Source organism: Prionailurus viverrinus, chromosome B1 (genome assembly GCF_022837055.1).
Source record: "Prionailurus viverrinus isolate Anna chromosome B1, UM_Priviv_1.0, whole genome shotgun sequence".
Taxonomy (NCBI): domain Eukaryota; kingdom Metazoa; phylum Chordata; class Mammalia; order Carnivora; family Felidae; genus Prionailurus; species Prionailurus viverrinus.
This window is the reverse complement of record NC_062564.1, coordinates 192,428,053-192,455,136: the sequence shown is the minus strand read 5'-3', so window position 1 is coordinate 192,455,136 and position 27,084 is coordinate 192,428,053. Positions and strand designations below refer to the sequence as shown.

Genomic DNA, 27,084 nt, shown 5'->3' with positions numbered 1-27,084 from the left:
TTTAGAGAGGCATTAATCTTGTTCATGAGGGCTCTGTCCTTATGACCTAATCACCTCCCAGTGGCCCTACCTCCTAACATCGCATTAGGGATTAGGTTTCAACAGATGAATTTTGGGGGACACAAACATTCAGTCTATAGCAGGTGGTTATGGGCGCCCTTTAGCTTTGTGTTTTGGGTCCTCACCACCACTATCCTCAACAGATCATCATTACGCTCAACAAACATGGCCCTGCTGATGTACAACTCTGGTCACCAGTGGTTATACTGAGAGGCATAATAAGGCCCAGTGTCTGATCTTGTAGAGATAATAAGATATATAGGGAAAAAATTAAGGAAACTAGAATTTATTTAGCATTTTCTGTGTGTATCCACTTATAGCAAGTATATCACATGAGAAGAGACTTAAAAATGTTGCTGTCTTGACCACTGGGATGGCACAGGAGTTGTTTTAGGAAGAGGAGAGTCTTTGTTTAGAAAACATTGTTAGGCTACTTTGGTGGTAGAAAGTGGGGCTTGGACAACTGGTCTGAAAGAAGGCTCTGTCATAAGGAGCTGGCAAAAGTGAAAATTAAATATCTGGAGATGTGAGAGAGTCAGATGTAGTGCCTCACGTTGATCACTTTTGAAATGAAATCTATAGGTGAACTTTGGTTTAATCCAGGCCCCATGCTTATATAAGCTTATACTCAAACAGTATAAGCAAGTAGGGCTAGGAAAAGGAGTTTTAAATTCCAACTTAAAGAGGTGAAGTCATAATTTAGGGCATCCCTGAAACATAGAAAAGCTGTTCAGAAGATGCTGGGAGAGCCTGAATATTATAGGCCTACTATAGATATAAATCCTCTTTGAATATATTTCTGTCCCCTTTTTTCTCTCTTGATTATAGAGCCCTATGAAAACTAGTGCCCAGGGGTCACTTTGTACAGAAGTACAGGCTGTGCAGTGCATCGCACAACTCGTCAGAGTGTATCATTCATACAGACCCTGAGATGAATGGCCCCCCCTAGAGTTGTGCAGCTTCGAAGCCCTCAAGGTGCTCCTTGTATTTAAAATATTGATTAATAAGAAAAAGCATTATTGAGTGCCTGGTCTGATTCAGGTACTGTCCTACTGCAGGACTCTGGAATAGTCCAGAGCATGGACTTTGAGGTCTGACAGTCCTGGGTTTGAATTTCATGTCTGCTACATATTAGTCATGTGGCATTAAATAACATTCATGTGTTATTTAAACTCTTAGAATCTTACTTTCGGCTGTAAAATGGAGGTGCCTATATTTAACTCATTAGGTTGTTACACATGCCTAACCCAAGGTGAGCACATGGGAAATGGTAGCTGTAACTATGATTCACCAGCATTATCTTACTTAATCCCCATTACAGTCTTCCAGTTTAGCTCTTAGTCATGAGGAAACTGAGGTGCTGAGAATATAATACTTATCCAAGATAGCGTGGGGTGGGAGAGCATGGATTTACACTCATATTTGGTAGCATGTGCTCATTCTACACAGACAGGTTGATTTTTACCTATTTCCAAGGATGGATCTTCAATCTAATGTCCTTTTGCTCTGAGCCTCTCTTGCCGTGTCCAACATAAATATTAATGCAGTTACCATCTGCCACCATGTAAAAACACTTGGTAAAATCTATTTTAGCAAATGAAGCAAAATTGCCTTTTGTTTGGTGTAGTGTATGTGTATGTATTGCTTTCTCTTGATTATCCAGTCCGTTTTTGAAGTGGAGTCTTGGTTACCTAGGGAACTGGCATACAGCACTGGTAATTTTTTTTTTCTTTAATGAGAGTTCAAAGTTGTTAGAATTGTTGGCTGAATTTCAACTGGTGACCTCTTTATTGACCTGAAAGTAACATTATTTTACTTTTTTATATAAAAATAAAATTAAAGATGGGAGAAAATAAAGGAGTTGATGAGAGTTGGTGAGCAATAAGAATTTTTAAGTTTCAGACATTTTGTTTGTAGTTGGAAGCTAGCTACCAAATATCTTTATTTCAGACTGTGTAATTTACACATAATTCTTATTGCTTTGGGACATGTTCTATATGTTTTTATTTAAAAAAATTTTTTTTCAACGTTTTTATTTATTTTTGGGACAGAGAGAGACAGAGCATGAATGGGGGAGGAGCAGAGAGAGAGGGAGACACAGAATCGGAAACAGGCTCCAGGCTCCGAGCCATCAGCCCAGAGCCTGACGTGGGGCTCGAACTCACGGACCGCGAGATCATGACCTGGCTGAAGTCGGACGCTTAACCGACTGCGCCACCCAGGCGCCCCATGTTCTATATGTTTTTAAATGGGAATAAATTTCACATGCCATGTTTTAGGAGATAGGTAGCCATTAATGGTTTCAAGTTCCTTTCTGATATGGCACTATAATAAAGTCCATGGGATCTTGCCTCTCCCTAGATTTACCTTTTTTTAAAATTTATTTTTCATTTTTTTTATTTGAGAGAGAGAGAGAGAGAGAGAGAGAGAGAGAGAGAGAGAGAGAGAAAATCTCCAGCAGGCTCCATGTTCAACATGGAGACCGACATGAGGCTTGTTCCCATGACCCTGGGATCATGACCTGAGCTGAAATCAAGAGTTGGACACTCAACCAACTGAGCCATCTGGCTCCCTGTCTTATATTTCTTTTTAAAGAAGCCTGGGCTTAGTTCAATGATTCAAAAATCTTATAGTGCACCAACTATAATTACAAAAATAATTGAAATTAAAAATGAAATCATTACATACTCCCTTCCTCTACCTCCAGGACTACAACTTGTAAAGACAAGGCCGGGGCAGAGATACCCACTCAACCTGAGGTGACACAGGATTTAAGGAAATAAAGGCATGAGTCAAAACAATGTTTGAGGACTCTCAGGCTTGTAGACCAAGGAGTATACCATCAGTGACAGTCTGAAGGACTATAGGGTTGGAAATGTAAGAAGCGAGAATGAAAAGTTTGGGTTCAGGTAAAGATTCAAAGTTTATAAACTTGAATTGCAAATGAATGAGAGAAAATTGGATACTGTTTGTGTTTTAGTTTAGTGGTGGGTGGCAGGCGATATAGTAACTAGAGTTGGCGAGTCTCCTTTGAGAGGCCAGTGTTAGGGCAAATGTGTCCTTATAGAACATGTGTTTTAGTTTTTCTTTGTTTTCTTATATTTTATATTAACCAGAATTAAGTTTGGCCATAAGGGAATGTCTTAATCTGGTTTCCTAAAAGTGGAGCCTGAGAATATGGAGTCACACTACGTACATAAATAGTCTAGGGTTGAGGTTGGAATTGAGAACCAAGCATATCGTTACTGAAGTGTTAATTTAATGGATTTGGGAAGATAATCAGTTATGTGTTGGGAGTCAGAGACCCAGAAACAGAGTAAGCAAATGGGAATAAAAGGCAAGAGGTGTCCTGAGATGTTGGATGTTGCCACAGAGGTATTTCTTAAAGTGCCTGTGTATGCTCTGATTGGTGGTAAAATACAGAACAATGTGGCCTTGGAGTATCCCATAAAGACATTCAGACAGAAAAGATGGAGGGGTTTCCAGCAACTTCATTGGAAGGCAAAATATTTTCAACTTGAAAGGGGCAGTGGCAGTCAAGTATAATGTCTAGACTGAGCAGTGCAGAAGAGAAAAAAAGTGTGCAAAGACAAGTAATTTAGAAGGGGAAGATGAGCTTCTGAGAACTAGTTATTGGAACAGGAAAGCCTGAGTAATGCAATAAAGAGGTGCAGAATAAACACATTAAAAGTGTGTGAGTGTGCTGCAGTCCACACAGGAAGACTGAAGAAGAGAACACAGTCTCAGAGGTAACAGACAGACACTGACCAGTCATGCCAAGGGTGTGCGTGTGGACCAGTTTTTAGTGGGAGGGGAACTGATGGTCAAAACTAAAGACACAGGGGGCACCTGGATGGCTCTGTTGGTCAAGTGTCTGACTCTTGATTTCGGCTCAGGTCATGGTCTCATGGTTTGTGAGTTCGAGCCCCACATTGGGCTTTTCACTGACAGTGTGGAGGCTGCTTGGGATTATCCCTCTTTCTTTCTCTCTGCCCCTCCCCTGCTCGCTCACACACTCTCTCTCTCTCTCTCTCTCAAAAAATAAATAAACTACAAAAAAAAAAACCCACTAAAGACACAGGTGGTTCATGTCTATATAATATGTATCTTGTTTAATAGTTGAGCAAAATCACTTAGTAAGTATAATGTATTATTCCCAAGGATGTTCCTTTTAAAAATTACTGGCTTCAGTTGAGAGTACCAATAGATTAGTGAACTACTTCAATTTGGTTGGATTTTACCAGCTTCCTGTCTCCTGGGTTAATGCTCAGACTGGACAGTCTCCTAAATTGATACAGTCTACCTGTATCCTTATTTTCCTGGTAGCAATGAAAAGGATTTGGGTACCTGTATATTTGAAATGAAGGATCTTTGGTGTAACAGAGTTTTGTATAGGTGTAGACGAGCTGCCTACTCTTAAAAACACTTCACTTTCCAAGTGGAGAAAGGTATAAGCTTAATGACTAATTTACATAAATCACTCCGTATACACTTGCTGATATGTGAATATACAATTCTTTTAGAAACAAATAGAAATGGACTAAAATGTTTATATGGACATGCAAATTCTTCACTTGAAAAATATGACCAAGGACATTAAAATCATCATAGAGGACCCTTTTCAAGAGAATCGACTTCATACTTTTTTTTTTTTTGCCTTCAACAGACTATAATTCATTGTTATGAAAAGGGCTAGGAAAATCTGCATCTTTGTCCTCCACAACAGGTGCGAAGGTTAATGGTCTGTTGGAGGACACAGTTTTAAAGCTGTTCAGAGTGAATTGTTGGTACGTTATAAAACTTCTGGAAGCACTGAATTATTAGATTTAAAAGAGCAGGCATGCGTAGTTGTCAAGTAAATGGTTTATAATCTAGTTATAATTACATATGGTACTATTTGATAATCTAAAAAGCATGGCATGGAGGCATAAAAATGCATCTTTGAATAAGATGCCAAAGAGAGAAAAGAGAAAACCTTGAAATTATTGGCTTTAATTTTTGTGTGCTTTTTAAAGTATTTCTGAATGACCCTGGAAGAGGCACATATAATGTACAGCTTATTTTAGTCATAGAATTTATGTTAATAATTTTGTTTCTGCCCTGTGGAGTCTTTATGAATTGGAAGGGGGTCAGCTGAAATTTTTCAGTTATACTTCATTTTTGTGGGAGAAATTATACATTGTCACATTTTAAAACATTTCTCATGGATGTTAAGTGTCTATTATATGAATAAAGGTATTAGAAACATGTTTCCATGTGTAATAGGAATTCCAAGTGGGAACAGAACCTGATTAACTATGAATTGTTAGAGTACATGTGTGAGTGGCTAGTGATTGGGGATAAGAAATTATATGATTTGCTATCTATAGCTGTTCTCTGCTATTGCTTTGCTTTTGTGTTTAATTCCTAAAGAACAAAAATTATTCCAAGGAGATGGGAAGGCCAGAGCTGTAGGTCAAGTTCAAAGAGCAAGACACAGATTGAGGGCAGTTGGCAGCCAAGAGAGTAAGAGCATGGAGGACAGGGGTTGAAGAATGGGCAGAGGTTCATGGTAGCAAATGCAAGCAATGTAAAAAAGAAGAAGATTTGCATGTTGGCCATGTTGCTTGGAACTAAGATTTCCAACTTCCTTGATAGGTGGCTGTCTGATATCTTTTTGTGTACTGCCTTAGAGACCAGGCATTCATTTTTGGGGTAGTTCTAATTTTCTAAAAGTTATCTTGTATATATTGAACACAAATCTTTAATTTTATCTGTTGGTATTAGATAATTTCCAGATACCTCACAATTTCTCCTTTTAATAAATATTTAGTGAGAACCTGCAACATTGTAGGTACTGCTATTGTTGCTGGGTATACAGTGTTAACAAGACAGACAAGGTCTAAAGACATGGAACTTATATTTTAACCAGAACAATAGAAAATAAGTAAATAGTGCAAACAAAAATATCAGGGAGTGACAAGTAGTATGCAGAGAATTAAATAAGGTGACATGATATGAAGTGACCGGGAGGTCAAGGAAAATTTCCCTGAGATGGTAATCTGCAAACTATACAGATTGGAGGGGACAGGCAGGGAGAGTCAGATATCTAACTGTAGGGAACAGCTATGCAAAACACTGAAGGTGCTCTAAAATGCCAGTGTGTTAGAGGAGTTTAAGCAAGGTTTTTGCAGCTAGAGTATAGGATATGAGGAAGAGAGTAGCCAAAGATGAGGGTGGGAAGAAAAGCAAGGGACAGATTATCTAGGACTTTGTGAGCTAGGAAAGAAGTTGGTTTTTATTTTAATTGTGGTCTAATCATTAGAAGTTTTAAATGGGCAAGAGGTCTTGCTTGTACGTTATGAAAGGTTGCTGGGTAGAAAATGGATGACGGGGAGGCGAGAGTGGGAGAGAGGTGACATCAGAGGAGGCTATCCAATATACAAGTAGTTTTGGTGGAAGATGATGGTGAGTTGGGTTGGGATGGTGGTGATGGAGAGGAAGAGAAATAAACATATTAAAGGTATGTTTTGGAGGACTTGATGGGTAGATTGGATACTAAATATAAGGAAAGAGAAGTCAAATATAGCAGTTAGATCTTTGGCTTGCACAATAGATGCATGGTGTTCCTAATAAGGGAATATATATTGTTGTTTTTTCTCTGTTAAAATATTAAAAGTAATATGGCTTACAGATGTATTAAACATATGAGATAAAGGCAATTAGAAAGGAAGAGGTTTATCATAGAGTTTATTCTATTTTTGTTAGAGTAAAAACACATACACCTATCTTCCATTTATTTATCTAAAATTTTAAATTAATTTTAGAATTCTAAAGTAATTATTAGAGATGAGATGTTTGTGGAATGCATTGATATTTATTTTTGATGTATTAAGACCACATAGGCTGTATTTCACAAGGAAAATATTACATATTTTAGAAAGTTTTAAAATAAAGTGAAAACTTCTGAAAAAATAAGGTGATAGAAGAAAAATATCCTGGGAAAATATTTCAATAGATAAAACTGATAAAGGGTTAATATCCTTCATTTCTAAGGATTCTTACAAATTAAAAAGTTTTTAAAAACACCTTATTGGGAAAATGAGCACAGAACACAAAAAGGCAGTTCACAAGAGAAGAGGTCAGTAGCATTAGAGAAAGCTCAGCCACACCAACAATCAAATCATTTAATATTTACAATAACAATGAGAAATAATATTATAGTGGATAAGAGCACCAACTCTGGAATTAGAATTCCTGAGTTTGAAGGAAATGTACTGAGTAATCCTCCTGAATTTTCCTCTGGGGTAAGTAACTTAATCTTTCTTTGCTTTACTTTCCCCACCTGTAAAATGGGAGTCATAGTAGTACCTAACTCAAGGTTGATTTGCATATCAAATGGATGTTAATATAGATAGATTGCTTAGAACAGGTTCTGGGATATAATAATTGCTCTGTGAGTTTTAGTAATTCTTCTTATTGTTTAGTGTTTATTATTAAATGTTTATAAAATGATGATACTTAAAATTGGGGAGGTGGGGGAAGTGGATATTTTCATACATAATAGATGAGAGTATAAATTGGTTCATTATTTATGGAAAGAAATTTATAATATGTCTCAAAAAGTTTTAAAATACATTTATTAAAGCAATACTACTTTTGGGACTTCATCCAATGATTTGTGTTCACAGCAGGGTTACTTATGATGGTAAAAAATTAGCAACAACTTGACTTACAGGTAAAGAGGTGGTTTAAATATATGCATTTAATTTCACTCACTTTCTTTATTAGCTAAAATACAGTGTATACGGTGTGCTCTTGGCTCCGGGAGTAGATTCCCGTAATTCATCACTTACATAAAACACCCAGTGCTCATCCCAACAAGTGCCCTCCTCAGTGCCCATAACCCATTTTCTCCACCTCCACCCCTCCACTCCCTTCCACCCTCTGTTCTCTGTATTTATTTATTTATTTATTTTTTATTTTATTTTATTTTTTTTTATGAAATTTATTGACAAATTGGTTTCCATACAACACCCAGTGCTCATCCCAAAAGGTGCCCTCCTCAATACCCATCACCCACCCTCCCCTCCCTCCCACCCTCCATCAACCCTCAGTTCTCGGTTTTTAACAGTCTCTTATGCTTTGGCTGTCTCCCACTCTAACCTCTTTTTTTTTTTTTTTTCCTTCCCCTCCCCCATGGGTTCCTGGTAAGTTTCTCAGGATCCACATAAGAGTGAAACCATATGGTATCTGTCTTTCTCTGTATGGCTTATTTCACTTAGCATCACACTCTCCAGTTCCATCCACGTTGCTACAAAAGGCCATATTTCATTTTTTCTCATTGCCACGTAATATTCCATTGTGTATATAAACCACAATTTCTTTATCCATTCATCAGTTGATGGAAATTTAGGCTCTTTCCATAATTTGGCTATTGTTGAGAGTGCTGCTATGAACATTGGGGTACAAGTGGCCCTATGCATCAGTACTCCTGTATCCCTTGGATAAATTCCTAGCAGTGCTATTGCTGGGTCATAGGGTAGGTCTATTTTTAATTTTCTGAGGAACCTCCACACTGCTTTCCAGAGCGGCTGCACCAATTTGCATTCCCACCAACAGTGCAAGAGGGTTCCCGTTTCTCCACATCCTCTCCAGCATCTATAGTCTCCTGATTTGTTCATTTTGGCCACTCTGACTGGCATGAGGTGATACCTGAGTGTGGTTTTGATTTGTACTTCCCTGATAAGGAGCGACGCTGAACATCTTTTCATGTGCCTGTTGGCCATCCGGATGTCTTCTTTAGAGAAGTGTCTATTCATGTTTTCTGCCCATTTCTTCACTGGGTTATTTGTTTTTCAGGTGTGGAGTTTGGTGAGCTCTTTATAGATTTTGGATACTAGCCCTTTGTCCGATATGGCATTTGCAAGTATCTTTTCCCATTCCGTTGGTTGCCTTTTAGTTTTGTTGGTTGTTTCCTTTGCTGTGCAGAAGCTTTTTATCTTCATAAGGTCCCAGTAATTCACTTTTGCTTTTAATTCCCTTGCCTTTGGGGATGTGTCGAGTAAGAGATTGCTACGGCTGAGGTCAGAGAGGTCTTTTCCTGCTTTCTCCTCTAAGGTTTTGATGGTTTCCTGTCTCACATTTAGGTCCTTTATCCATTTTGAGTTTATTTTTGTGAATGGTGTGAGAAAGTGGTCTAGTTTCAACCTTCTGCATGTTGCTGTCCAGTTCTCCCAGCACCATTTGTTAAAGACGCTGTCTTTTTTCCATTGGATGTTCTTTCCTGCTTTGTCAAAGATGAGTTGGCCATACGTTTGTGGGTCTAGTTCTGGGGTTTCTATTCTATTCCATTGGTCTATGTGTCTGTTTTTCTGCCAATACCATGCTGTCTTGATGATGACAGCTTTGTAGTAGAGGCTAAAGTCTGGGATTGTGATGCCTCCTGCTTTGGTCTTCTTCTTCAAAATTCCTTTGGCTATTCGGGGCCTTTTGTGGTTCCATATGAATTTTAGGATTGCTTGTTCTAGTTTCGAGAAGAATGCTGGTGCAATTTTGATTGGGATTGCATTGAATGTGTAGATAGCTTTGGGTAGTATTGACATTTTGACAATATTTATTTTTCCAATCCATGAGCAGGGAATGTCTTTCCATTTCTTTAAATCTTCTTCAATTTCCTTCATAAGCTTTCTATAGTTTTCAGCATACAGATCTTTTACATCTTTGGTTAGATTTATTCCTAGGTATTTTATGCTTCTTGGTGCAATTGTGAATGGGATCAGTTTCTTTATTTGTCTTTCTGTTGCTTCATTGTTAGTGTATAAGAATGCAACTGATTTCTGTACATTGATTTTGTATCCTGCAACTTTGCTGAATTCATGTATCAGTTCTAGCAGACTTTTGTTGGAGTCTATTGGATTTTCCATGTATAATATCATGTAATCTGCAAAAAGCGAAAGCTTGACTTCATCTTTGCCAATTTTGATGCCTTTGATTTCCTTTTGTTGTCTGATTGCTGATGCTAGAACTTCCAGCACTATGTTAAACAGCAGCGGTGAGAGTGGGCATCCTTGTCGTGTTCCTGATCTCAGGGAAAAAGCTCTCAGTTTTTCCCCATTGAGGATGATGTTAGCTGTGGGCTTTTCATAAATGGCTTTTATGATCTTTAAGTATGTTCCTTCTATCCCGACTTTCTCAAGGGTTTTTATTAAGAAAGGGTGCTGGATTTTGTCGAAGGCCTTTTCTGCATCGATTGACAGGATCATATGGTTCTTCTCTTTTTTTTTGTTAATGTGATGTATCACGTTGATTGATTTGCGAATGTTGAACCAGCCCTGCATCCCAGGAATGAATCCCACTTGATCATGGTGAATAATTCTTTTTATATGCGGTTGAATTCGATTTGCTAGTATCTTATTGAGAATTTTTGCATCCATATTCATCAGGGATATTGGCCTGTAGTTCTCTTTTCTTACTGGGTCTCTGTCTGGTTTAGGAATCAAAGTAATACTGGCTTCATAGAATGAGTCTGGAAGTTTTCCTTCCCTTTCTATTTCTTGGAATAGCTTGAGAAGGATAGGTATTATCTCTGCTTTAAACGTCTGGTAGAACTCCCCTGGGAAGCCATCTGGTCCTGGACTCTTATTAGTTGGGAGATTTTTGATAACCGATTCAATTTCTTCGCTGGTTATGGGTCTGTTCAAGCTTTCTATTTCCTCCTGATTGAGTTTTGGAAGCGTGTGGGTGTTCAGGAATTTGTCCATTTCTTCCAGGTTGTCCAGTTTGTTGGCATATAATTTTTCATAGTATTCCCTGATAATTGCTTGTATCTCTGAGGGATTGGTTGTAATAATTCCATTTTCATTCATGATTTTATCTATTTGGGTCATCTCCCTTTTCTTTTTGAGAAGCCTGGCTAGAGGTTTGTCAATTTTGTTTATTTTTTCAAAAAACCAACTCTTGGTTTCATTGATCTGCTCTACAGTTTTTTTAGATTCTATATTGTTTATTTCTGCTCTGATCTTTATTATTTCTCTTCTTCTGCTAGGTTTAGGCTGCCTTTGCTGTTCTGCTTCTAGTTCCTTTAGGTGTGCTGTTAGAGTTTGTATTTGGGATTTTTCTTGTTTCTTGAGATAGGACTGGATGGCAATGTATTTTCCTCTCAGGACTGCCTTCGCTGCGTCCCAAAGCGTTTGGATTGTTGTATTTTCATTTTCGTTTGTTTCCATATATTTTTTAATTTCTTCTCTAATTGCCTGGTTGACCCACTCATTCGTTAGTAGGGTGTTCTTTAACCTCCATGCTTTTGGAGGTTTTCCAGACTTTTTTCTGTGGTTGATTTCAAGCTTCATAGCATTGTGGTCTGAAAGTAAGCATGGTATAATTTCAATTCTTGTAAACTTATGAAGGGCTGTTTTGTGACCCAGTATATGATCTATCTTGGAGAATGTTCCATGTGCACTCGAGAAGAAAGTATATTCTGTTGCTTTGGGATGCAGAGTTCTAAATATATCTGTCAAGTCCATCTGATCCAATGTGTCATTCAGGGCCCTTGTTTCTTTATTGACCGTGTGTCTAGATGATCTATCCATTTCTGTAAGTGGGGTGTTAAAGTACCCTGCAATTACCACATTCTTATCAATAAGGTTGCTTATGTTTATGAGTAATTGTTTTATATATTTGGGGGCTCCGGTGTTCGGCGCATAGACATTTATAATTGTTACCTCTTCCTGATGGATAGACCCTGTAACTATTATATAATGTCCTTCTTCATCTCTTGTTACAGCCTTTAATTTAAAGTCTAGTTTGTCTGATATAAGTATGGCTACTCCAGCTTTTTTTTGGCTTCCAGTCGCATGATAAATAGTTCTCCATCCCCTCACTCTCAATCTAAAGGTGTCCTCAGGTCTAAAATGAGTCTCTTGTAGACAGCAAATAGATGGGTCTTGTTTTTTTATCCATTCTGATACCCTATGTCTTTTGGTTGGTGCATTTAATCCATTTACATTCAGTGTTATTATAGAAAGATACGGGTTTAGAGTCATTGTGATGTCTGTATGTTTTATGCTTGTAGTGATGTCTCTGGGACTTTGTCTCACAGGGTCCCCCTTAGGATCTCTTGTAGGGCTGGTTTAGTGGTGACAAATTCCTTCAGTTTTTGTTTGTTTGGGAAGACCTTTATCTCTCCTTCTATTCTAAATGACAGACTTGCTGGATAAAGGATTCTCGGCTGCATATTTTTTCTGTCTAGCACCCTGAAAATCTCGTGCCAATTCTTTCTGGCCTGCCAAGTTTCAAAAGAGAGATCAGTCACGAGTCTTATAGGTCTCCCTTTATATGTGAGGGCACGTTTACCCCTTGCTGCTTTCAGAATTTTCTCTTTATCCTTGTATTTTGCCAGTTTCACCATGATATGTCGTGCAGAAGATCGATTCAAGTTACGTCTGAAGGGAGTTCTCTGTGCCTCTTGGTATTCAATGCCCTTTTCCTTCCCCAGTTCAGGGAAGTTCTCAGCTATGATTTCTTCAAGTACCCCTTCAGCACCTTTCCCTCTCTCTTCCTCCTCTGGGATACCAATTATGCGTATATTATTTCTTTTTAGTGTATCACTTAGTTCTCTAATTTTCCCCTCATACTCCTGGATTTTTTTTATCTCTTTTTCTCAGCTTCCTCTTTTTCCATAACTTTATCTTCTAGTTCACCTATTCTCTCCTTTGCCTCTTCAATCCGAGCCGTGGTGGTTTCATTTTGTTTTGCATTTCATTTAAAGCGTTTTTCAGCTCCTCGTGACTGTTCCTTAGTCCCTTGATCTCTGTAGCAAGAGATTCTCTGCTGTCCTCTATATTGTTTTCAAGCCCAGCGATTAATTTTATGACTATTATTCTAAATTCACTTTCTGTTATATTATTTAAATCCTTTTTGATCAGCTTATTAGCTGTTGTTATTTCCTGGAGATTCTTCTGAGGGGAATTCTTCCGCTTGGTCATTTTGGATAGTCCCTGGCGTGGTGAGGACCTGCAGGGCACTTCCCCTGTGCTGTGGTGTATAACTGGAGTTGGTGGGCGGGGCCGCAGTCAGACCTGATGTCTGCCTCCAGCCCACCGCTGGGGCCACAGTCAGACTGGTGTGTGCCTTCTCTTCCCCTCTCCTAGGGGCAGGATTCACTGTGGGGTGGTGTGGCTCGTCTGGGCTACTTGCACCCTGCCAGGCTTGTGATGCTGGGGATCTGGCGTATTAGCTGGGGTGGGTAGGCAAGGTGCACGGGGGCAGGAGGGGCAGGCTTAGATCGCTTCTCCTTAGGTGATCCACTTCAGGAGGGGCCCTGTGGCAGCGGGAGGGAGTCAGATCCGCTGCCGGAGGTTTGGCTCCGCAGAAGCGCAGGGTGGGTGTTTGCGCGGAACGAGCAAGTTCCCTGGCAGGAACTGGTTCTCTTTGGGATTTTGGCTGGGGGATGGGCAGGGGAGATGGCGCTGGCGTGCACCTTTGTTCCCCACCAAACTGAGCTCTGTTGTCAGGGGGCTCAGCAGCTCTCCCTCCCTTTGTCCTCCAGCCTTCCCGCTTTCCGAGCAGAGCTGTTAACTTATGACCTCCCAGAGGCTAAGTCGCGCTTGTTGTGGGAACACAGTCCGTCAGGCCCCTCCGCTTTTGCCAGCCAGACTCGGGGGCTCTGCTTGGCCGGCGAGCCGCCCCTCCGCCCCGGCTCCCTCCCACCAGTCCGTGGAGCGCGCACCATCTCGCCGCCCTTCCTACCCTCTTCCGCGGGCCTCTCGTCTGCGTTTGGCTCCGGCGACTCCGTTCTGCTAATCCTCTGTTGTTTTCTGGGTTATTTAGGCAGGTGTAGATGGAATCTAAGTGATCAGCAGGACGTGTGGTGAGCCCAGCGTCCTCCTAAGCCGCCATCTTGCCGAAAGTCTCTGTTCTCTGTATTTAAAAGTTTCTTATAGTTTGCCTTCCCCTCTGTTTGTAACTATATATATTTTTTTCTTTCCTTTCCCCCATGGTCTTCTGTTAAGTTTCTCAACTTCCACATATGAGTGAAAACATGATATCTGTCTTTCTCTGAATGACTTATTTCACTTAGCATAATACCCTTCAGTTTCATCCACATTGTTGCAAATGTCAAGATTTCATTGTTTTTCATTGCTGAGTACTATTCCATTGTATATATACTATATCTTTAAAACTGCAATAAAAATGTTTTTTATTGAGGGCAAATTTACATACATAGAAATACACAAATGTTAAGTGTACAATTTGATGAGTTTTGAGAACAGTATATATCCATATTACCAAGTTCCCAATCAAGAACATTGGCATCCCCTAGAAAGTTCTCATGTTCCATTCTAGTCAACCCTCACCTCCATAAGGCTATTTCAGATTTTTCTATCACTGTAGATTAGTTTTGCTTGTTCTTGTACTTCATATAAATAGAATTCTACAGTATGGCTTCTTTCATTCAATATAATTTTGAAAACTCATTCATGTTGTTATTGTATTAACATTTACTCCATTTTATTCTTATATTCTCTGTCCCTTTATTGCTGAGTACAGTTTCATTTTTTGAATGCACTAGAATTTATTTTCCTTATGATGATATTTTGGTCATTTTTTGACTACCATGAATAAAGTTGTTATGAACATTTTTTGTGCAAGACTTGTGGTCATATGTTTTCGTTTCTCTTGGGTAAATAGTGAAATTGCTGGGTCATAGGGTAAGTGTATGTTTAATTGTACAATAAACTGCTAAATGGTTTTACAAAGTGATCGTGCCACTTGATACTTTCACTGGCAGGTGTGTTGTTTGATGTGTGCTGCTCCATTTCTTGGCCAGTATTTGGTGTTGTCAGAATTTAAAATCTAAGCTGTTCTCCCAGGCGTGAAGTGATATCTAACTGTAGTTTTAATTTGTATTTCTCTGCTGACTAGTGATGTTGAGCACTTGTCATGTGCTTATTGGCCAGTCACATATTCAGTGATTCAGTGAAGCATCTATTCAGGACTTTTGCCTAAAGTTGTAAAGATTGTCTCCTGAATTTTCTTCTGGAAGCATATACGTTTAGGTCTGTGATCCATCTCAAATTAATTTTTTTGTATGATGTGAGGTGGAGGTCAAGGTTTATATTTTCCAAATTTTTTTCTAGTTGTTCCAGCTCAATTTATTGAAAAGAATTGATATTTTGGTATCTTTGTTGAAAACCAGTTAACTGTATGTACATTAGCTGGTTTTTCTCTGAATTCTGAATTCTGTATTATGTTACATTGATCTATTTACTGGATCTTATACCAGAAGTATGCTGTTTCATTTACTATAATTTTACATTAAGTCTTGAAATTATGTAATTTGAATTGTTCACTATTGATTTTAAAAATTGTTTTGACTATTCTAGATCATTTGAATTTCCATGTTAGTTTTAGAATCAACTTTTTAGTTGCTGCCTAAAAACCTTGATACACTTGCACAAAGTACAAAAAGACAACTAAGGTTATTCATTATTGTTTAGTTTGATATTAAAACTGATTGTAAAACAATCGAAATGTTGACCAACAGAAAACTGGCACAATATAGCATGTTACATCCACACAATTGAATTTATGCTGCTGTTAAGGAATAAAAAAGTAGATCTGTAAGTGCTAACATGGTCATTCCATAAGATGAATTGTTAAGTGAAAAACAGTGTATAGAGCATGTTCATATTAAAAAAACAATAAGGATATAGATACAATATATGCTTTCTATATATGTGTGAATTTTAGAGTTGAGTTGATTTCAAACAATACTAGGTACAGGAGCTTACAGGATATACTAGATGTTGCCCTTTGCTCTGTAGATGGGCTTTTTGGTTTCATTGTCAGACAGCTTCTATGCCATTGGAGCTCCAGGCTTCCATGGTTATCATAGTACATAGGAGACATTATCAATCTCAGTGTTGCTTTATCAAATCTAATAGATTTGGTCTGGTTTCAGGTACAGGTCCATCCTGTGGCTCCATCATTGTGAATGGAGGGATGAAGAGCCTTCACTGGCCAAATGGGTCATGTGCTCACTCTTATAACTAAAGGAGGGAAGGGCCCCATGGGGAGGAAGCTGTTCAATGAAAGAGATGATATGCAAATTAAAGCACATATATCCATATAGTGACCTTAATAGTGCCTTTTCTGTTCATTCACAGGTATGGTGATTTTTCTATAAAAAGGAGCTAAAATTGTGTCCCTGCATTTCAAAATCTTTTCTGTTCTACCTCTCACTTTCTAGTTGGATGCTGTCAGCCTTTTTTGGGTTCCTTGGTTTTCAGATTGAGGGCTTTTTTCTGTTTTTCCCATTTAGCCTAGTCCATTTAGACTGATAACCTGCTTGTGCTATCTGCCAGAGATTGCTTTTGGTGTCCATCTTTGACCTTGACCATCAGATCACACAGTTTGGTTTAATGCACTAGAGCCTTTGGGAAAATATGCTTTGTTCCCCATGATTAACCTTAGTTAAGTTCAGTTTCTGGGCTTCCCTACACCCAGAGGAGGGTCAGATAAAATTACCTGAACTTTCGTTTTGGTTATTTTTATTAGTCCTTAATGGGTTGGACAGAAGGACTGCTTTCGTCCTTGTATTTTCCTGCCAGGTATTGTTGATTCATAAAAAGTTATAAGAATGGATACTAAACTGGATATAGCACTTGATTTCCTGCTTATTTCCAGCTAATAATCAGGTGATATTGCTGTGCGATCATAGATTATAAAGAACTAAATTATTCTGTAAGCTCTGTTTTATATTCAAAATAAATCTGGTTGTTAGCACTCTGTTTCTGAATAGAATAGTTTCTTTGTTGAATAATACTCTCGAATAGGTTTGAATTAAAACTGTTCTAATGTTATTATTGCTAACTATCTAGAGGGGAGGATGAGGTAGGGAGATAAGGATGTATTAAGATGAAAATAAGTTGAGAGATGATATGATAATAGTAAAATAAAAAGGATAAAATTATACTTAAATGAATTTTAAAAACATGTGTTAAATAAGATGAGCCATTATCTAGATTAAGACATCCAGATAGGTGTAAGAATCTCAGAGAGAAAAAGCCTCTAATTACAGAAGTGTATCTACTCAAATAGTATATTGCTAATTTTGAAATAAATTAGGGTGCACAGAAAGAGACTGCCATGGGTTTAGCTTCACAGATAAATTAACAGATATAGTAACTGATTTGTTTGCTTGCCACTTATTCATTCACTCATCCATTTTTTTTTTTGCTTATTTTTTTTTTTTCATTTTCATTCACTCATTCTTAAAACAATCAGGGCAACATATTCTTTAGTTATATTTATGTTTAGCTTTTTTTTTTGTTTTTTTTTTGAGAGAAAGAGAAAGCAAAAGAGAGCCAGAGGAAAAGAGAGAGAGAGAGAGAGAGAGAGAGAGAGAGAGAGAGAGAGAGAATCTTAAGCAGGCTCCATGCCCCCACTACAGAGCCTGATCTGGGGCTCGATTTCAGGACTGTGAGATCATGACCTGAGTCGAAATCAAGAGACAGACACTCAACAGATTGAATCACCCAGGTGCCCTTTTTATGTTTAGCTTTTAAATGGAAATAATCTATTGATTATACAACTGAGACCATGTAAAAGCCAAGCCCCTGCAAGTATTCCCTACTTGCATCTTTAAGACTCAGGCAAGCCACACTCAAATATGAAAGCCTGGCTCTTTAATATTTGGACTAATGCACTCAAGCCTTTTTTATTTTTTTAATTTAGACTTCCTAGTACATCGGGATATCTCACTGGCCTATTTAAAATTTATATTATTTGTCTAATTTTGTTAATTGCAAAAAAAAAAAAGGAAAATAGGTAGGAATGTAAAGAATGATATGAAGACCAATTGTAATCCTAGCTATGTAAAATAGTTACTGAAGTCAAATAATTACTAACAGTTTACTATATTTTATTAGATCTAAGACAGAATTGACTATAGTTTGAACTATTTTTTTTAATCACTTACTTAACCACTAAGAAAGAAGAAATGCTGTCAGTTAAATTGTGGCACACAGTAGTCCCCCCTTATCTGTGGGGGGATATGTTTCAAGACTCCCAGTGGATTCTTGAAACCATGGCTAATACCAAACCCTATGTATATGTTTTTTCCTATACATATAAATCTATGATAAAGTTTAATTTATACATTAGGCACAGCAAGAGAGTAACAACAATAACTAATAAAATAGAAAAATTATAAAAATATACTGTAATAAAATTTTTGTGCATGTGGTCTTTCTCACTCTCCCAAAATATGTTATTGTACTGAACTCCCCCTTCTTGTGATGATGTGAGATACTAAAATGCCTGCATGATGAGTTGAGGTAAGGTGAGTGAAGGAGGCACTGTGACCTAGTGTTAGGCTACTATTGGCCTTCTGATGGTCCATTGAAGGAGGATCATCAGTGTCCCAACTGCATTTGACTGAAACCACAGAAAGCAAAACCACAGATAAGGAAGGACTACTATACTGCTTTTTCTTTTCTATTAAAAAGCCTATACTCATTGGGAAAGTTCTTTTAGATTTGTTATGATATATACTTCTATCATGGATGACTTTAGAGCATATCTAAAAAGGAAAATAATAAGAAAAACAAATTGGTTAAAGTAGTCTAAAAACCATTTTACATTCAGAGTCTGACTCTCCCATGTGGCTTTTTGATTCAGAGTTGTCAATATCTGTGTTTTTCCTAGTGCTTTCATCCTCTGTGCTGTTAAAAACATTGATGATGCAGCTTTGCTTAAATGAGTGCTCCAGTATGGTCTCCCAGATTTTCATCCAAGCTCATCTCTTCTCCCTTACTTCCTTTTAGTATCAGAACTATTCCTCTCTCCAGTTTTACATATGCACATAGTAAGTGGCCCAGTTAGAGGCATTTCTCAGCCTCTCTGGTAGTAGCTTGGTGCTACGGTCTGAATGTTTGCGTCCCCCTCAAAATTTATGTTGCAGTTCTAACCCCCGAAAGTGATGTTATCAGTAGGTAGGGCCTTTGGGAGGAAAAATTAGGTCTTGAGGGTGGAGCCCTCATGAATGTGATTAGTGTGCTTATAAAAGAGATCCCACAGAGCTACCTAAACCTTCTGCCATATGAGGATACAAGGTGAATTCTGCAACCTAGAAGAGGGCTCTCACTCAACCATGCTGGTGCTATGATCCTGTACTTTCACTCTCCAGAACTGTCAGAAATGAATTTCTGTTGTTTATAAGCCACCCAATCTGTTGTATTTTGGTATAGCAGCCTGAGCTGATTGAGATACATGATATGACCATGTTCTGACTGGTCGGATGGGAGAAGTGGCACGTGCAGCTTACAGTTCACATCCTTAAAAGAAAGCCGCATACCTTTCACTTTCTCTTTCACCCTTTCTGTGGGATGAAATGCAGACATGTGATACTGAGCTAATTTTAATCATATAGAAGATTCCAAGGGCAGTAGAACAACTGGATAGAAAGATCTGGATCTTTGGATTACTTTGTAGAGCTGAAAAGCAGCTCCTCAAAAGAAAAATGAGCCTATTTAGTTTAAACCACTGTTACTGTCAAAGCAGCCAAATTAATACCCATATTGTATATACTGATTTTTAGAATTCTTTTTTAAAATTAATATCATATTGAAAAATACTTTTATTTACCATTATATATTTTTTTGCGCATCATCTTTAATAGACACATAATTGAAAAAAATATACCTGTTATGTATTTAAGTCTATATTAACATGTTAATAATGAACCAACACCTATATTTTCAATGTAATATATGGATTTCCTTTTCTGATTTTTATAAAATATTTTCATAAAGACTACTGACTTTTTCTTAATTTTAGTTTTTTAAATTTACATCCAAATTAGTTAGCATATAGTGCAGGAATAGATTCCTTAATGCCCCTTGCCCATTTAGCTCATCCCCCCTCCCACAACCCCTCCAGTAACCCTCTGTTTGTTCTCCATATTTAAGTCTCTTATGTTTTGTCCCCCTCCCTGTTTTTATATTATTTTTGTTTCCCTTCCCTTATGTTCATCTGTTTTGTCTCTTAAAGTCCTCACATGAGTGAAGTCATATGGTATTTGTCCTTCTCTGACTAACTTCACTTAGCATAATACCTTCTAGTTCCATCCACGTAGTTGCAAATGGCAAGATTTCATTCTTTTTGATTGTCGAGTAATACTCCATTGTGTGTGTGTGTATATATATATACATATATATATATATACATATATATATGTGTGTGTGTATATATATATATATATATATACATATACATACATGCATACACATACCACATCTTCTTTATCCATTCATCCATCGATGGACATTTGGGCTCTTTCTGTACTTTGGCTATTGTTGATAGTGCTGCTATAAACATGGGGGTGCATGTGCCCCTTCGAAACAGCACACATGTATCCATTCGATAAATACCTCGTAGTGCAATTGCTGGGTTGTAGGGTAGTTCTATTTTTAATTTTTTGAGGAACCTCCATACTGTTTTCCAGAGTGGCCGCACCAGCTTGCATTCCCACCAACAATGCAAAAGAGACCCTCTTTCTTTGCATCCTTGCCAACATCTCTTATTGCCTGAGTTGTTAATGTTACCCATTCTGACACCTGTGAGGTGGTACCTCATTGTGGTTTTGATTTGTATTTCCCTGATGATGAGTGATGTTGAGCATTTTTTCATGTGTCGGTTGGCCATCTGGATGTCTTCTTTGGAGAAGTGTCTATTCGTGTCTTTTGCCCATTTCTTCACTGGAGTATTTGTTTTTTGGGTGTTGAGTTTGATAAGTTCTTTATAGATTTTGGATACTAACCCTTTATTGGATATGTTGTTTGCAAATATCTTCTCCCATTCTGTCGGTTGCTTTTAGTTTTGCTGATTGTTTCCGTCACTGTGCAGAAGCTTTTTATTTTAATGAGGTCCCAGTAGTTCATTTTTGCTTTTGTTTCCCTTGCCTCCGGAGACGTGTTGAGTAAGAAGTTGCTGCGGCCAAGGTCAAAGAGGTTTTTGCCTGCTTTCTCCTTGAGGATTTTGATGATTTCCTGTCTTACATTTAGGTCTTTCATACATTTTGAGTTTATTTTTGTTTATGGTGTAAGAAAGTGGTCCAGGTTCATTCTTCTGCATGTTGCTGTCCAGTTTTCCCAGCATCACTTGCTGAAGAGACTGTCTTTATTCCATTGGATATTGTTTCCTACTTTGTCAAAGATTAGTTGGCTATATGTTTGTGGGTCCATTTCTGGGTTCTCTATTCTGTTCCATTGATCTGAGTGTCTGTTCTTGTGTCGGTACCAGACTGTCTTGATGATTACAGCTTTGTAGTATAGCTTGAAGTCCAGGATTGTGATGCCTCCTGCTTTGGTTTTCTTTTTCAAGATTGCTTTGGCTATTCGGGGTCTTTTCTAGTTCCATACAAATGTTAGGATTATTTGTTCTAGTTCTGTGAAGAATGCTGGTGTTACTTTGATAGGGATTGCATTGAATATGTAGATTGTTTTGGGTAGTATCGACATTTTACCAATATTTGTTCTTCCTATCCAGGAGCATGGAATCTTTTTCCATGTTTTTGTGTCTTCAAGTTTTTTCATAAGCTTTCTATAGTTTTCAGTGTATAGATTTTTCACCTCTTTGGTTAGATTTATTCCTAAGTATTTTATGATTTTTTGTGCAATTGTCAATGGGATCGATTCCTTGATTTCTCTTTCTGTTGCTTCATTGTGGGTGAATATGAATGCAACCGATTTCTGTGCATTGATTTTATATCCTGTAACTTTGCTGAATTCATGAATCAGTTTTAGCATTTTTTTGGTGGAATCTTTTGGGTTTTCCATATAGAGTATCATGTCATCTGTGAAGAGTGAAAGTTTGACCTCCTCCTGGCCTGTTTGCATGCCTTTTATTTCTTTGTGTTTTCTGATTGCAGAGGCTACCATTAAATATTTTAATGGATACACAATATTCAAGGTACAGATACATCATTATTTATTTAACTAAGCTACCATTGGGCATTTAGGTTGTTCCAGTTTTTCTAAGTTATAAATAATACTGGAATAAAAAATCTAATGCTCTCTCTCTATACAGACACACACACACACGTATATACACATGTATGTATGTATGTATGTATATATATACATAAGTCTTTGTATGTATATACAGAGGTCTTTGATTTGCTTCCCTAAAATAAATTCCTGTAAATAGAACTACTTGGTCAAAGGCCTTTCACATTTTAAGGTTTTTAAGGTTAATTACCAAGTGCCAGTATTTCTGCACTAATTTACCATACCACTAGGAATATATGTAGATTGCTATTGAATTTGTAAAAATGTTTTTTAGGTGTAATTTGCATATAATAAATCCATAGGTTTTAAGTGTTCAGTTCCTTAAGGTTTAACTATTGTGTACACCTAGGTAACTGGCACACACAAAAAATTATAGAATCTTTCCTTTACTCGGAAAGGTATATTTGACCCCTTTCCCTAATCTCTGCCCTACGGTAGCAGGTGTTGTTTTGATTTCTAATTTTGCCTATTGTTGGGTTTCATGTAGATAAAATCATACAGTAGGTATTCTTTTGTTTCTAGCTTCTTTGCTTTCATTTTTGAGATTCAATATCAAATATTGCAAGTATCAGTAGTGGTCAGTTGTATGAAGTTACTTCATTTAAAAAATTATTCTCCTGTTGATAAATATTTGTGTTATTTCCAGTTTGGGGCTCTGAATATGACTTTTTGTGGACATATGTTTTTCATTGACTTTCTCTTGGAAATACCTAAGAGGAGGATTGTTGAGTCATAGGGTAGAAGCTTTTTTTTTTTTTTTTTTTTTTTTGAGAGAGAGAGAGAGCGTGCGTGAGCATGCACAAGCCATGGAGGGGGAAAGGGAGAGAATCTTAATCAGGCTCCGTGCTCAGTGCAGAGCCCAACGCAGGGCTCAGTCCCACAACTGTGAGATCATCACCTGAGCCGAAATCAAGAGTCAGACGCTGAACTGACTGAGCTGGCCAGGCACCCCAGGTAGAAGCATATTTAACCTTTGAAGAAACTGACATGTAACTCTCAAAAATGGCCATACAACCTTATGTTCCAATCAGCATTCATGAGAGTTCTGGATGCTTCTCATCTTGGCAAATATTTCGTATTGTCAGTTTTGTAGATATTAGCCATTCTAGTAGCTGTGGAAATGTAAATTTGTATTTTCCTTTTCATTAATAATGTTGAGCTCCTTTGTATATATACATTTTTTAATGTTAATTTTTTATTTTGAGAGAGAGAAAGTGTGTGTACTCAGGGGAGGGGCAGAGAGAGGGAGGGAGAGAGACAATTCCAAACAGGCTCTGTACTGTCAGTGGCTTGATCTCACAAAGCATGAGATTGTGAACAGAGGCAAAAACAAGAATCAGCTGCTTAACTGGCTGAGCCACCCAGGCACCTCACCTTTTGTAATGTGTATTGGCCATTCATGTATCTTCTGTAAATGATTTGTTCAAGTCTTTTGTCCATTTTTTTAAAAATTGAGTTTTCTTTTTCTTACTGATTTGTAGGAAATCTTTATATATTTTGTACAAGGTCTTCGTCAGATATGTGTGTTGTGGATTTTTTCTTCCACAGTGTGACTTTATAAGCAGAAATTTTCATTAGGATGAAGTACAATATATCGATTTTTTTCTTTTCTAGTTAGTTCTTTTTGTGTGTTCTAAGAAATTTTTGCCTACCACAAGGTTACAAAGATATTCTTCTATGTTTGCTTTTAGGAGCTTTATGTTTCTAGTTTTTCTAATACAGTTTATGATTCATCTGAAAATAACTCTGTTATTGGAGTGAGGCAGGTTCAAATTCATTTAGTTTCCATTTTTATATAGGTTTTCCAACACAGTGGTTAAAATAACAGTTTTAGTTTTTGCCAATACGATAGGAATAAATAGTATTTTATATTGTTTTATGTCCGGATGAAATCTTGACTGAATTTTTTCCTGAGTTTCCATGTTTCCTACAACTTTGAGTCAGAACTATTCAAATAGCCAACCCCAATGGGCTAACTTCTTGAATTCAGAAAAGAATCTCGTTATCTTTCTTTCTTGTTGAGAGATGTGAAATTACCTTAGCAGGACTGATCTAGTGACATCCATATCAATCAAGATTAGAAAATATCCAGGAGAATTATTGGCAACTATCAGTCTGTTTTAAATTAGTAAGGGTTTATATGACTCATGAAACATTAAGATGACCATATTTATATGACATTCCTGAGCTAGAAGAGGTTGAATTGTTCAACATAGGTTAACACATAGGAAAAGACTCATTATATCAAATACTTAGAATAGTATAATAACTGTTAGATCTGTAAAGCGCAAGCTGTGCCTCCCAGGGAAATAAATGATACCTGTTTTAAATATCTTTAATATAGAGAAGAACAGAGGGTACATTTCAAGGAAACAGCTTATGGTGACAAATTAAAACCAAGTTACTTTGGTGATTTTGCCCATAGATTTCTGTGACCTGCAAAAAAATAGGAGCCATCCACCTAATGTCAAAACCTGAGTTTCTCAGAAAAGGATAAGTCTTATATCCACTGAATTTTTCGGGGATTATACCATACACAGATGGGCTAGAGCTTGAGGAGAGTAAAGTATTCACATTCATTTTGGAAGGTTAATGTCTGAGAAAAGTGACTAGCTAAGCAGCTATAGTAATTTCAATAGAGAGTACATTTACATTTTTCTAGTAATACTATTCATGTAATTCTTTATGCCACATAAATCTTTTCCACACACTTTCAGATATGTGGCTTCCGTATGCTCTATAAAAGCTATAAAATGAGATCAGATATTCTTTTCTTCCATATTTTTCTATCAGTTAACTTCTTTCCATGACCTCTAGTACTGACATTGTGTTGTTTGGAGTTAGAACTCTCAATAATGTTTCTACAATTCTACCGCTCTTGTTTTCTGACAAAATGATAAGAATTGTTACTTAATTGTCTAAAAACATTTCTGACATATATTTTATTATAATTTGCATTTTGTAACTCACCACATCTTAATTTCTAATTTTCTGTTTGGTGGCTACAAAATTAGGCAAGGCTTCAATACAAAGGGAAGTAATTGACACAAGAAGAGCACTGTCATAATTTCCCCCAAGGAAATAACTATTTTGTTAACTCTTTAAAATTGCTGGGGTGCCTGGGTGGCGCAGTCGGTTAAGCGTCCGACTTCAGCCAGGTCACGATCTCACGGTCCGTGAGTTCGAGCCCCGCGTCAGGCTCTGGGCTGATGGCTCAGAGCCTGGAGCCTGTTTCCAATTCTGTGACTCCCTCTCTCTCTGCCCCTCCCCCATTCATGCTCTGTCTCTCTCTGTCCCAAAAATAAATAAACGTTGAAAAAAAATTAAAAAAAAAATTTGCTGAACATGTTTTTTTTCCTCAGGGATTTAGCATTTGTTTTTTTCAATACTTTCATGCTGTTCAAACTATTTTATATATTTAATAGAGTTCTAGTAATATCTGTGACAGCAGTCCTGTCAAAACACTTAAAAAGTATGCTCACTCATTATGGAAAACTTGAAAGCCTTTGTCCCTTCAAAAATATATGTTTTGCTTTGGAAGCTAAGCAAAACAGCTTAAATTTTGGAACACTACTGGGAGCAGTCTTCAGAGAAACCATGTTAGTTTTCTAATTAGAGAATCCAGGCCGGTGTTACAGGAACCCATCTAGACAACATCACTTTATCTACGACAGTTGTAATAACACCTTCTAAAAGGTTTTTTGTCACAGTGAAGTTTTTATTTTTCAGCATTGCCCTAACCTTGCATAGGCAGCTTAAAGAATTGCAGTGGCCTTAAATGCAAGCCATTGAAGATCCAAATGCTCTGAGTTGATCCTTTCTGACAGAGGAGAAAGGCCAATAAGCCAACCCCAAATGGTGTAATCAGGAGCAGTGCATAATTAAAAGCCATCTGCATGTCTTGTGTGCCCCTCTCTGTATATGAAATAGGGCCAGCACTATGTGAGTACTTAAAAGCTCTTTTGAAAAATTTCAAATCCTTATTGAGACATTTATCCTACAGTGTGGACAATAAGACAAACCAAAGTATTCATGACCAACCCCCTCCTACTTATTTTCTCATGTGTGAGTGATTTATAACCAAGTTAACATAATGCCATACCACCACACTAGAAATGTTTATTGTAGGTTTAAAAATATTCTATAGTTCATGAAAAGAAGTTAAGTGGTAAGACTAAGAAAATAACGTTGTTGTGTGTCTGTATCAGGATTATAGCCCAGAATTCTTTCTGAATTCTAACGGAGGTTGTGCTCTACACCCACAAACAAATGCTAGTTACTAAGCCCTCAGATTCAGAAGTTTTATTTTTTTCTTTTTTAGGGTGAACTTGATTTCTAAGCAGATATTTAATATGTTTTCTTTGGTAGGAAGTAACTGGTAAAGGAGTCTATTCATTAGTTCTTATAGTAGGCTTGAGTCATAATGAAGTGATGCTCCATTTAACCCCATAGTGATAGCCTAGTTTAAGAGAACATATGTATTTAGCCAGTAAGTTTAGGAGACTGGTTCATCCTACACAGATCATAAGTCCCATCCAAGAATGTATTATCTTGTGTTATTCCTGTGGTTTGGGATGTTATAGAGGGGAATTCTGGTCCTAATGCCCTCAGAAGTCACTTCTAACTCTTAGAGTCTATGATTTTATGAGTTTTAGTTTTAGAATGCAGTATTTCAATGGTCAGTGAAAGTATGTAGTGTTATTATATAAATTGATATAAGAACATTCAAAGATCTGGAATGTTAAAAAAATGTTTACATCTTAATTTAATTTGTTAAATTATTAAATTCATTAATTAATTAAAGTTTAATTTAAATGTTAAATTTAAATGTTTACATTTAAATTTTTAAAAAAGTAATGATTTTGTTTCCTGCATGTCATTTCTGTAGAATTTATATCACTGTTCTATACAAGGATTCCCAGAATCCCTTGTTTTGAGATTTCAGGTCTAACTTCTCCATGATTCAATTTAA

At 37.3% G+C, this 27,084-nt stretch overlaps 1 long non-coding RNA gene across 1 annotated transcript in view; it reads left to right on the top strand.

The window, feature by feature from the left end:
* LOC125164000 (uncharacterized) overlaps positions 1-24,605 on the top strand; it is a 53,948-nt gene extending 29,343 nt beyond the window's left edge. Inside the window, exon 3 of the long non-coding RNA XR_007151610.1 lies at positions 24,538-24,605. This is a non-coding gene — a long non-coding RNA (uncharacterized LOC125164000). The remainder of the gene's footprint in view (positions 1-24,537) is intronic.
* Positions 24,606-27,084: the final 2,479 nt, after the last annotated feature.